The sequence below is a fragment of the Ursus maritimus genome, unplaced genomic scaffold, assembly GCF_017311325.1.
Source record: "Ursus maritimus isolate PB19 unplaced genomic scaffold, ASM1731132v1 scaffold_7, whole genome shotgun sequence".
In the NCBI taxonomy this organism is placed as follows: Eukaryota; Metazoa; Chordata; class Mammalia; order Carnivora; family Ursidae; genus Ursus; species Ursus maritimus.
Genome location: NW_024426885.1, coordinates 59,715,521 through 59,728,548, shown reverse-complemented (window position 1 = coordinate 59,728,548; position 13,028 = coordinate 59,715,521). Strand labels below are relative to the sequence as shown.

Genomic DNA, 13,028 nt, shown 5'->3' with positions numbered 1-13,028 from the left:
ATAAATAAGTCTTTAAAAAGATGAGACTGATATAACACTGTTTTGCTTCATGCTATCTTCATTTAACAATATATTTGGGAAATACATTCATCTCAATATATATAGGGAGATGGATCATGTTTTAAAATATAGTTGTATAGTGTTTCATTATGTACATGTAAAATAATTCATTTAGTGAACACCTGATTCAAGTCATTTACAGTCCTTTGCTATTGCAAACATCATTGCAACGAACAGCCTTGCACATGTCATTTTGGACACCCGCCCAAAAGATAGGTGCATTTTGTATTCTGATAGGAATCACCAAATTATCTTCTACTAAGGCTGTGCCTGTTTAGATTCCTATCAGCCACACCCGTTCCCTACATCCTTTTCAACATTGTGTGTTAATCACCTTTTTTTGATACTTGCCATTGTGTGTTTATCTCAGTATGAATGGGAATGAATACCTTTTGAAATGTTGAAATACGCTGTACATTTCTGTGTCTGTGAATGGTCTATCCATGATTTTCTCTGAGCTCTTTTCTATTTTACAGTTTCCTCAGATATTAACTAAAATCCTTAAAGAAAAGATTGTTACCTTGATCATAAAGGGTGTGGGTATGGGTGGGAGGGAAAATCTGAGTGTCTATTTACAAAGCTAGCAAGGACAGAGGCATAGAAGGGGAAGAAAAGGCCTAGCAGGCATCTGATCACAAGTGGCTTTCTTCTGCTAAGAGCCTTGAATGTCCTGGGTGGCAGAGAGAGAAGATACTGAATAAATGCTTTCTTGGTTGAAGAGCTACTCTGACGTGTCAGTAGCCACTCAGGAATGAATACCTCCAGGAAGAATACACAGTCAATTTTTTATCTGAAGGACCATAGTTATTTTTTGAGCCCTACTCTGTTTCCCTGTCTATATACTAGCAGAAACCCAACTGAAAATTTTAAATAAGGGAGATTTTAGATAGGGAGTATTATTGTTTCCATGCTCCCATATAAATTCTAGGCCTGGGGGAATAATAGCAAGGAGGTTGAACTTATTTTCCTATGAATCTAAAATAAAATGTAATCATGTCCATGTTCCATAGAACTAATAAATAATTATGAAAATAAATACATGATTTGTGAGAAAAAGATTTTTTAAACTGTCGGTACTTTATATTCTCATAAAGAGAAACAATTGCTTAGGGATTGTTTTAAAACAAAACTAGAGCTGATTAATTTTTATCAAATTTCAATTGTTGCCATGTATGATAATGTGCCCTCTCTGTGCTTTCTTGTATGAGTAAAGGAGGCTCCAAGGATGGGTTTCTCCAATTTGATCACAAGTGTGTGTGTGTGTGTGTGTGTGTGTGTGTGTGTATTTTATAAACATATGTATTATTTTGTATATATATATATTATTTATTTACTTTTGCCAGTGTGCTATAGATGAGAATGAGAAGTCTCAGGAATTAGGGTTAAGTGGGGCTAAAAAGTCAAATTTGATATGCCAGCCATCAAGGTTGTGATAATTATTCACAATCTTTTAAGTAAGACTGTGGAGTTACTCACTGAGTTCTTAGTTTAGGCCATTATTTTTTCCCTTTAGGCTTTAGCTTATTGTCCACTTAATTTAATAATCTTCCTTAAATGACCGGTTTTATATAAAGAAACACACACTGGTCAGGTTATTACATCACTGGAAAGATCAGAAATATTTTTCATGAAGCTTCAGTTTGCATGTTATATAGGGCATAATATTTTTTTTTCCTTCTTAAGACGATTTTTTTTAAGACAAAAAAGTATGCTATTAGCTCCCTATTTGTTATTTTGTTATTTCTCCACCTACTTCTTAAATGTATGCCTTTCTCGGTTTAGTTCACAGTTTTCCTTTCACTCTATATACTTAATTCATGTTGCAGCATCATAAAATTCACTCATGCTATACCTCAGATGTGCAGAGAAATTGTAGTTCCCCAGACTCCCATCTGCCTGTTAGAGGGAAATTATATTTTAGTTATATTTACTTTAAAATTTGGTGTGTCTGAGATGTGTTAATAGTCTCTAAGGTATCACATATTCTAAGAATAATAGAAAAAAAGAAAACAGCTATTCAGTCTCCTGGATTTCTTTGTCCTTTACACCTTATTTTATGAGATAGGGATAGGGATGTGACTCATAAGACCTCCTCATAGAGGAGATGGGTTTTGTTCATAAGGTGCTATGCCCTGGCCCTCCCTGTTTCCTGCTAATTCTGCTGTCATTGACATACCAAGGCTTACTGGTTTTACTTGGGACTCACTGGCCCTGCTGATGCCTAAGTGTTGCTCATGACCCATTTGGCTCTGACTAGGTGATAATGTCCTTTTGTCCAGACTGATTGATTGATTGATTGATTTTCAGAACATTTGGGAATGTCCCTTGATTCTTTCTTCAAGCCACATAAATTATCTCTGAGATGCCCCTTTTCTGGGTCCACATGATTGTCTGAGGTTTAGAACCTCTTTTGTTTTCATCTTGCTTAATGAGCGTGAAGATATTTTCTAGGGCTGAGAGCCCTTGAAATTGAGGTCCAGCCTTCCTAGATATAAAAAGTACCCATTACTCCACACTCCAAACACCTTGCCAGTGTGCTGCAAATGTGTGGATCTGGGTCTCAGGTCCTTTCTACTTGCAAATCTTGCAGAGCTATGTTCCCTCTCTAGATTTGGGGTCTACTCCTCTTTCTAGAGAATCCAACCTCTTTTTCCTCAGGTACACCTCTTCTGTCTGCTCTCATCATCCAGGACATCTGGCAGAATCTTCTCAATGACTTCTTATATAAACCACTCCTTTAACATCTCTATGTCTATTAGGTCTTTTAAATCTAATTTGGGCAAAATAAAACTTTTCATTAATTCCCCCTTCTATTTTTCCTAGATGTCCTGCCATCTTCCCCATTCCTCTTCCAACGCTGAGTTTTGAGTTTCTCATGCTAAAGCCCAGGAAATTATGTTTCTTTTTGTCCTGACTCTTCAACCCTCGACCACAACCAATGTATCAGCAAGTATTGTCAACATTACCTCTAAAATCTAAACCTAATATATCCATTTCTCCCACCTCTTTTCTTGACTACTCTAATTACTTTCTTGTCCCTGACTGGCCCTGTACACTGTATCGAAAGTGGCTAAAATCAGACTATGTCTCTCCCTTGCTTAAAATCCTTCAGGACTATCATATGTAGGAGAAAAATCCTAAATGTGTTACCCTGGCCTACTTGACCCTCCATGATCTTGCTGCCTTTTGTGTCTTCATCTTTAAGTCACTCTAACTCTTGTCCATTATGCTTCAGAGGTACTGAACTTCTGTTCCTCAAATACAGTAGTTCATTCCTTCCATTCAGGAAGTTTATATTATGATTCCCTTCTCCAGGAATGCTATTCCCCTACTCTCGGTGTGTAAGTTGCGTCCATCCTGTTATTTAAATACCAGCTTGAATGTCATCATCTCCAAAAGCCTTCTCCAATCACCTCAACTAACATAGCCTCATGGTCCTTGGCTATGACTTTTCTTTATTTTTGTTTAAAGATTTATTTATTTATTATATATATATATAGAGAGAGAGAGAGAGCACAAGTGGGAGGGGCAGAGGGAGAGAGAGAATCTCAAGCAGACTCCACATGCAGTGTGGAGCCCAATGTTGGGCTCAATCCCATGACCATGAGATCACGACCTAAGCGGAAACAGAGCCAGATGCTTGGTGCCACCCAAGTGCCCCAGGCTTTTCTTTGTTTTTGCTCTCTGCACAGCATTCAGTATTATCTTACATTTTTCAAGTATTGGTTTGCTTATCCTTTTTTCCCCCGGCTCCCTCCATTCCGTTCTAGAACAGTCCTTCTCACAGCAAATATTCAAAAAACATTTATGAAAGGAGCAAATCAATGAATAAATGAATGTGGACTTTCACAAAAGAGAGTTTTGTTCAAACAGCTTCTGCTTTGGCTCCTATAATGTCCTTGTGGGTAAGGCCTCCCTACCTTTTTGGAGTGAAAGGAAGGAAAATAAGGCACAGATTAATATCTGAATGTATTTTCTGCCCACATTGTCATACTATACTTAAATAGATGAAGGAAGATGAAACTATGTAGTTTTCACGTTCTTAAAGTCAAATGAACATAAGCAAATCCCTGAACACCTTTGATTCTCATTTTTCTCACCCTTAAAACTTGAGTACTAAATCTTGCAGCACAAAGCAATTTTAAGAAGCAAATGAAATTGTACACGTGAAAGTGCTTTACAAAGTGTTTAAAGAAAAGCCTACCTCTGTTACAGGTTACATTCATGTCCCTGCAAGAGTGGATCATAATAGAAAAGGATATAGATGCAGAAGACTTATTTTAAAGCACAGCCCTACATTAGGTTGTCCAACCATCTGGGTTTTCCCAGAACTGCAGTGTTTCCTGGGATGTGGGCCTTTGTGCAAACAAACTGGTAGGCTGTGGTCACATTAGTCTCTGGGCTCTGCACCAGTCAACCGTTGTAAAGATTTATTGCCAATTTCATGGTCCATAAATACAAGATATTAAGGCAAAGTAATATAAACCAAAAGGGGTCTGGAATGTATGTAGAAACATAAGGACTACAGAAACCTTGATAAGTCAAGAGGGATAGAGAGAGTCATACATCAGAGTATGTTTGTGGAGAAGGTTTAGGTAATGAGGACATCAGTTATGCAAAAAGAATAGATTCGATAGCTCTGCTGTACAGCATAGTGCTTATAGTTAACAATTAAGTATTGTACAATTAACACTTTTTTGAGGGTCGATCTCATGTTAAGTGTTCTTACCAACAAAAAACCAAAAATCCCAAAACCCAAAGGGGCATGTTAATGGTGACAATGTACCAGATACTCTACTAAGACATAAGAATACAAAAAGGAGAAGAATCATCACCTGCCTGACTACATCTCTGAATCCATCCAGTTTCTTCCTTCCTATTCCATCTCAGTGTAAGGTACAATTCTCTCAAATTTCCCCTTCCTTCTACACGGTCTCCAAATAGTCAAGTGCTTCAGGACATGATTCATAAAACAACTGCAGTGATATATTTAAAGTGCTAATCTAATTCTTTCATTCCCTGTTCAGTCTTGCTAATTGAAAGTGTCTATTTCTATTAAAGATTAATAAAATTGGAGCCTAGATATGACCTAAATATCCCTGGCCCATTGGTACCACATAGTCTCACTTTCATTGATCCCATCCCACTTGCTCATTGCAGTCTTTAATTACTCATTCAGTTACTCATATGCTACTACCCACTTTCCTTCCTCAGGACCTTTGCATAGGCTGTTTCCTCTGCCAGCTGTACTGTCATCACTGCTTGCCAGCCCTACTCACAGTTCAACCTAGTGTCAACATAAATGTCACTGCTCATACATAATGGGCAGACACTAGGGTAGCCTCCTCTTTATACATTCTCATTAGTCTGAGTTTCTCCAAAAAGTGCTTATCTTGACTACAATTTAATTATTTGTGTAATTAGTTAAAGCTCATAACACAACAGTAAGCATCATAAGAACATCAACCATATCTGGCTTTTATCTACCCCTGTGTGTTCCCATATCCCTTGGTACTAACATAATTCTTGGCATATGTTAGTCAGTAAATATTTAAGTGAACAAGTTAAGTGAGTGAGTGAATGAATGAGAGTCAAAGACAAAGTTCTAGGAGCTCACAATCCATTAGAGAAATCTCATGTAAAATATTTATATGTAGAAATGCTAATATGTACTATTTTATTTATGTCCCACTAAGCTCCAGTGAGGCAGATAAGGCAGGGATATTATCTGTATTTGAGAGAGGAAGAAACTGAGACCCATAGAGATCAAAGTAGTGAGGCCAGAGTCACATAAAAAAAAAGAGACCTCTGGGGTGGGTGGGTGGTTCAGTTGGTTAAGCATCTGCCTTTTGCTCCGGTCATGATCTCAGGGTCCTGGGATCAAGCCCCATGTCAGGCTCTCTGCTCAGTGGGGAGTCTGCTTCTCCCCTTCCTCTGCCCTCTCCTTGTGTGCTCTTCCCTTGCTCTCTCTAATAAATAAAATCTTAAAAAAAAAAATAAAGCAGACCTCTGCTAAAACTGAAATCCGATCTCAAACCCTATGCTTTTTCTTTTGCTCTGTATTGTCTTTTTTTAGGTGTGAGAAAAAGGCAAACAACAAACTAATAAGTGAACAAAGACCCTGGGCAACTCTTTAGTTCTAGATACACATATGACAGTGATTATGCTATAAATCTTCCCACCTCCTACATCAAATCACCCGAGAGCTGCTCTTCTAGAAATAGCACCTGCTGAGAAGCGAGTAATCTGTGTTACTGGAGAGCTGCCTGAGGGGTCGTGTGCATGGCTGCGAATTGAATCTCTGTATACTGATGCTGACAGGGAGCCTCACTCTCTCCATCATGCATTAACACAGCACAACTGGTCAGGTATCAAACTCACTTGCAAATCTTCAAAAGAGAAATTACTTATGTCCAACCGCACTCCACATGTAAAGGAACAAAATCTCCAGAACTATACCAAGGAAACTATATAATTTTTTTCAGATTCTCCGAAAGATTTTGATGATCGGTCAGGTTTGGGAATTATTATATTCACTCCTTTGATCATTACAATCCTGTGATTTAAGATTAAATACGAAATGAGAAAGAGGAAGTTATTCGTTCGTGTTAACACAACCAGTAAGTAGTGCAGCAAGACCTTGAACTCAGGTATTCCAACTGCTAGCAGCTGACACCTTTTATTATGGCACACTCTAGTTTTTAAAAGAAACACTGTATCCTGTAGGAAAGAGTCATGGAGAAGTTTTAATGAAAGTAGCTGCAAAGAGGGTGTTACTTGGGTGAAAATGATCAGTCGGGTTCTCTCATGCCTTAGAAAGTGAGTTTAGAAACTCTCCAAAGCAGTGGTCCTCAAACTCCACCATGGGTAAGACTCGGTTGAGACGCTACCACTGGAAGGTCTGACTCAGTGGGGCCTTAGGATTTTGTAACTCTCAAAAGCCCAGAGGTGATTCTCCTGTGCACAGTTAGGCTTTGGTGAACATTGCTCAAAATTGCCTTCTAGTCTCAGACTGTGATGATTATTTGCCTCTTAAGTAGTGGTTCTCAGCCTTGATTACACATTATAACCACTTAGGGAATTAAAAAAATACTGATGCTGAGGCCACATGCTAAGAGATTCTGATTTAATTTGACTGGGATGAGACCTACTTAACAGTATTTTGGTAAAGCTTTTTAGGTGATTCAGATGTGGAGCGAAGGCTTTAGAAGAGAGATCAGTTGTTAGAGCCACGTGTATTCACTTTGCTTCCAGATTAAGGCAGGAGGTAAATTGAAGGAATTCTGATTGCCTTTCTGCTTTCTAGGCATAAACAAAATTATAAGGTATTTTGCAAAGATAATATAGCACTCTCTGGTGACAATATGCTAACAGTTGTGTGCTTGAAGATTAACATATAATCCACTACTTGAGAGATATGTTTTTTTTTCTTAATGAAACATAATTATGAAGACCACTTTGAAGAGATGTGGAAAAGCAAGGCTCAGCAAGTGGGATTAAACAACTGAGACTAGAGAAAAAGCAACAGTTTTCAAATCAGCAACAGTTATATCCATTTGATTACTTTCATACACATTATTAATTAGGCTGTTTATATTTTAATTAAAAAACATGCAGAAATATAGCTGTGTAACTTCTAAGAGGTAAGATAACTTTTCACAACAATAAACAATAGCAATAGCAATAACAACCACAGAAGAAGCTTAATTTTGGATTACAAGCCATCATAGTTGTTCAATTCCAAATATTAAAACAAGATTGCGGAGACTCAGTTCTTGTTGTATATTTAGTTTTAGTTGGAAAGAAGTATATCTTTTCCAGTCATAAAGTAACTTCTGCAAGGCAGTAATTCCTTCTAGAATTGGTGCCTCGCACCCTTGATGACTAAAATTATAAGCATTTCTGAATGTCAGTTATGAAATAGGAACGATACAAGATGCAAAGCAGAATGAGATATGGCCATTACTTTCAAGGGCTTACAGAAGAGCTGCGGCAATACACTTCACACATGGAGAAATTATCAAGAGAACAGAATCCTAGAAATCAAGAGTAGGGAAGGTTTCAGTCTTGGAATCATTATTTATTAGTCTCGTGATCTTGGTCAAGATTTCTTCTTCTTCTTTTTTTTTTTTCTTTCAAGGAAGAAAAGGGTGGAATTTCATCTTTATTTACAGGATATTGTAAGACAAGAGATTCCACATAGAAATAAGAAACCCACTGAGCAGAGAAGCGTCATATAGTATGGACAGTTTGGAACTGTTCAAGTTTAGTTTCCTTGTAAAAAGTGCTACATTAACAAAACACATTTAAAAAGAGTTCTTAGTCCACTAAGAAACCGTAAGACAAGCTTATGCCAACATAATACACAACAAACAACTTGATGCCTCAGCTGTACAATCTAAAGGTTAAAGGTCCCAGGAGTGGCATCCTGAACTTGGAATGTATAGCCTTCAGAGGTGGTTTGTGGCACAACATTCTGATCTTTCACTTCCTCTACAGAGAAATAGTTCTCAATCAAGTTTAATGAAGCTTTGCACACAGATTCATGTTCATGGTTTTGTAGCACTTTACTTTTGTTCAAACCTCCACATTCTTCAATCATTAAACTAAGTTTCTCAGTTTCACCTAGTTTCTCAGCAGCCTGAAAGATGTTTGAAATGGCATCCAGAATAACCAGAATAATTATGGAATCTGTCACAGTTAAGGGGTTCACCAATGGTTCTGTTATGCCACAATGAACAAGGTATACAACCTGTTCAATTATTCTGCCACTTGTATAGTTGGTTACAACCCATACAGCTTCCTTTTGTGTCTGAAAGTCTGCCTTAGACAGAACACCAAGGAGGAACGGGACTAATCCATGATTCACAACTTGCTATATCTGGTCCTGGAGACCAGATGTGATGTTTGCTATTGTCCACATAACTTCCTTCTGAATATTAGTTTTGGGGTTTTTTAGCAGGCTGGGAAAGACAGCAAGTGCTCCTGCATCTATTACACCCTGAGTCTGTTCATCTGTCCCAGTGACAATATTTCTTGTGGCTCTCAGTGCAAAAGTCACAATGGGTAATTCAGTAGCTCCTTGAAGCTTCACAAGTTGGGGGACGACTCCTGTTTTCATAACCATTTCAGTCTGTTTATTTGGATCATCAGTAAGTTAGGAAATCACCCAGCAGGTATCTGCTAATACTTCTGGATCATCATGATGCAGGAGATGAACTGATGCAGGTAGGAAGAGTCTGCTCAACAGCATCTAACAGGGGCTGCAGGATTCTTGTTGCAAAGGCTTGAAAGTGTCCATGTAGTTATGTAAGTAACCGTATGCTAAAGATGACATGCTAAAAACATGTATTGAGTATATACAAGATGGAGGAAGGTATTAGGCATTGTGGGTTTACCGAATTAATTTCATTCAATTTAGGAACTAGAAGGTGAGATAAGACATGTCCATAATACCAAGTAGCATTAAAAAAATTAAAATACAATGGTAAATAACTTGGTGGAATTTTAGGAACAAAGTTGCATGTGTAGATACAAAGTATCTATTTAGACATTATATTGTCCTGAGAACTTCTACTTTACATCAAGTTTACTACTTATTTCTTTAAATTAGATTTATTAGTTTATTGAACTACATCTGTTCTGGTAATTGGCTATATTGCACAAGCATGCCCTATATTTGAAGCATATCCTTGTCATCAGCCGGTATCAGGTTTTAAAAAGGCTCCGGGAAATATCCATAGGGAATCAAATTCATACATTTCTTATTAGTGATTCTTATTATTTAGGTAATAGAATACTGGACCATGTTTCTAGATTTATTTGGAGAACTCTACTCATTTCAGATATGAATATCATCTTTAATCAAAGATACGTGAGATAAAAATGTAGTATAATATAGTATCTATTGTGTACCCTGAAATTTAGCTTAAAAAAACCTCTTTGGAACACATTTTTTTAAATGTTGAAAACGTTGTTTGGGTCTACATCTCACACTCAACTCACTCCTGCAAATTCTGCGTCAATTTGTATCCTTGGTCTCTAATCTTAGGTCTGCTCCCCAGTAGACAATACAGATGGAGGCTCTTGTTAAATTTTCAAACATGGTACAAATTATCATCATCATCACCACATCTTATTATACTCTTTTACAGAAAGCTTTTAGTGGCAGATAGTATGATTTTTCCCATCTTGAACCTAGCAAATCTTTTTTCTTCTGAACTTAATAATAATCCTCTTGCTCTGAAGTTGTTTTAGCTTGGGTTGCTACAACCAAATACCATACGTTGGGTGGCTTATAAATAACAGGTTTATTTCTCACAATTGTAAAGGCTGCAAGTCTGAGATCAGGGTGTTGTCATGGTTGGGTTCTGGTGAAAACCTACCTCTGTTTACAGATGGATATTTTCTCATCATGTCCTCACATGACAGAGAGAGGGTAAGAGAGCTCTCTGGGATCTCTTTTATAAGGGCACTAATCCCATTGATGAAGTCAAGACCCTCTGACTTACTAACCTTCCAGATGCTCTACCTCTCACTGACATCACGTAAGGGTTAAGATTTCAACATATGAATTACGGGGGACCATACCAGAAGGCTACTAAATGAATAGCACTGGAGCTATGGAGTCAGAGCATCTGGGTTCTAATCACAGCTAATATGTATGATCTAGAATAGCAGTTGTACCTAATTAAATTTCTGGTCATCCGCCCTTAGTCTCCAATATATGCATTGGTCAAAGTGCAAAGTTAAAGGATGTAATAGCATAATCCTTGAATTTTACAGTAAAATGGTGATACTAATCTGTATCTTCTACATGATTGTGGTATTGCCTTGGCATTATTTTTGATAGGGAAAGAGAAAGATCCAGGGACTTTTAGTTGGGTATTTGTATTGCAGTAGGTAAATTACCAATGAGGTCATGCTAGCAGCTATAACAGACAAATTACAAATCTTACAGCCTTACCCAGTGTGTATTCTCACTCATGCCCTAGTGTAGGGTGGTTGTTTGTTCTCAGATGGCTTCCCCCTAAGAGACCTTGGAACCTGGACTTTTTCCTCTTTGTGACTGACTCTCCTTTAGACTCTCTTTTGATTTAGCTAGAACTTGGGGAAAGACAGCAAAAAAAAAAAAAAAAAAAAGATTGTGCCAGAGGTGTTTATGGCTCAGAACTTGAAATAAAATACTCATATTTTCTTGGCCAGAACTCAGTCATATGGCCAGACTTGCCTGCAATAGAAATATAACCCAACTATGTTTTCAGGAATTACAAAGAAACTCAAACGAGGAAAAAAGGTAGGAAATAAATTGAGGTTCCAGTGGGCCCATCAGAGAGGTTTACAAGATAAATTTCCATTATTCAGCTGATCCACAGAAGTTTTAACCTGTGTTAGTGAGTTAACATTCGGCCATATTCAGCAATCTCTGAAATATCTCCATCTGGGTCTTTGCATTTTCTGAGTGCAAAGGAATCTTGTTAAGTAGTTGCAGATCACTTTGGGAAATACAGAGCAAAGATCCAGCATATGTCCACATTTTGAGTATGTCATTGATATTCCAAGATTCTTCTTGAAACCACCTGTCATTTAAGGGACCCTTAGTCTATTAACTGACTCAGATCAAAGACTTTGATGGTTTATTGTAGTTCTTGCTGCCCAGATCTAGGTGTATAAAAATTTAACCACCCATTTCATTCTTAGGGACCCCGTGGTCAATCCACCATAGCCAGAGATCCCTGTGGGTCAGATTATTCTATTTTCCATGCTGTCCCTATTGTTATTACAGTAATCATGCCCATTTTTATCTCTGGCAATTAAGTGCATGTCCTTGATCTCTGATGCCATTGGATCTGCTCATTCCCAAAGAAGTCAGGAAACTGTTTCAAAATCAGCATTTCCCTTTAGTATTCCTGGCCCAGCAAAGTCTCCCACCGAAGTGGTTTTCTTTGGCAGAGAGTGGATGACTGGAAAGGTACACTATGTCTGAGGTGCTAGAATGTTCTGTTTCTTGTCCTGGATGGTGATTATATAGATGTATTCTGTTTGTGTTCACCTAGCACTCATTGCTTCCACAGATCTCTGATGCCTTTAAAAGCGTGCATTTTTGAAATCTGTTGAGCATTCTGTTCAGCTGTTCGGTAGAGCATATTTTGGTGCAAGGCAACTACAACTACAACTGTCCACTAAAAATGTATACTCTGCTCTTAGCTCTGTAGAAAATAATGATCCAAAACAATTTATCTTTGAAACTGAAAAAAAAAAAAAAAGCTTTCTTTTACTGAGTAGCAGTGTTTAAATTCCTAAGAGGCCCTCTGGTGAACTCTCCATTACCCTCATCATTCTCTATGTCCTTACCTTGTTTTAGTATTTTCTTCAAAGCACTTTCACTGTCTTACAAAATATATGTTTATTTTTTTTTCTCTGTTTCTTCTCTAGATTATAAGCTGCAGGAGAACAGACAAATATTTTATTTTGCTTAGTGCTTTACTCCCGTACCTAGACCAGTCTCTGGTTTATGTCAGGCACTCAATAAATACTAAATGAGTGAAGCCATGTTGTTACTTGTGTATGGATTCATTAAAATTTCCTGTCACCAACAGGAAAGAATAATAATCTATTTGCTAGGATTCTACATTTTAATTTTAATTTTGCCTTTTTAATTAATCATTAGTAAATTAAATGTTTATGTTTGCTTGAATTTCACATATCACGCATTTCTTGTACTGATATTGATTCAATCGAAACAACAATAACATGCTCTAATTGTAAATTATTAGCCAACGTGTTGACATAACTGGTATGATTTGGGGTCTTCACATGAAATGCAGGGTAACTTCTTCCTCAGAAAATCTGTATTCATTTTCCTCACAAACTACCCATTTGCCATATATCAAATACTATCTGAAGCGTGCTTTTATTGTCAGTTATTGTCAGTTATTATAGTCAGTTCTCTTAAAACACTTGTTTTG

The 13,028-nt window shown here is 37.4% G+C and overlaps 1 pseudogene; it reads right to left on the bottom strand.

Moving 5' to 3' along the window:
- Positions 1-8,458: 8,458 nt before the first annotated feature.
- On the bottom strand, positions 8,459-9,397 carry LOC103667998 (annotated as a pseudogene).
- Positions 9,398-13,028: the final 3,631 nt, after the last annotated feature.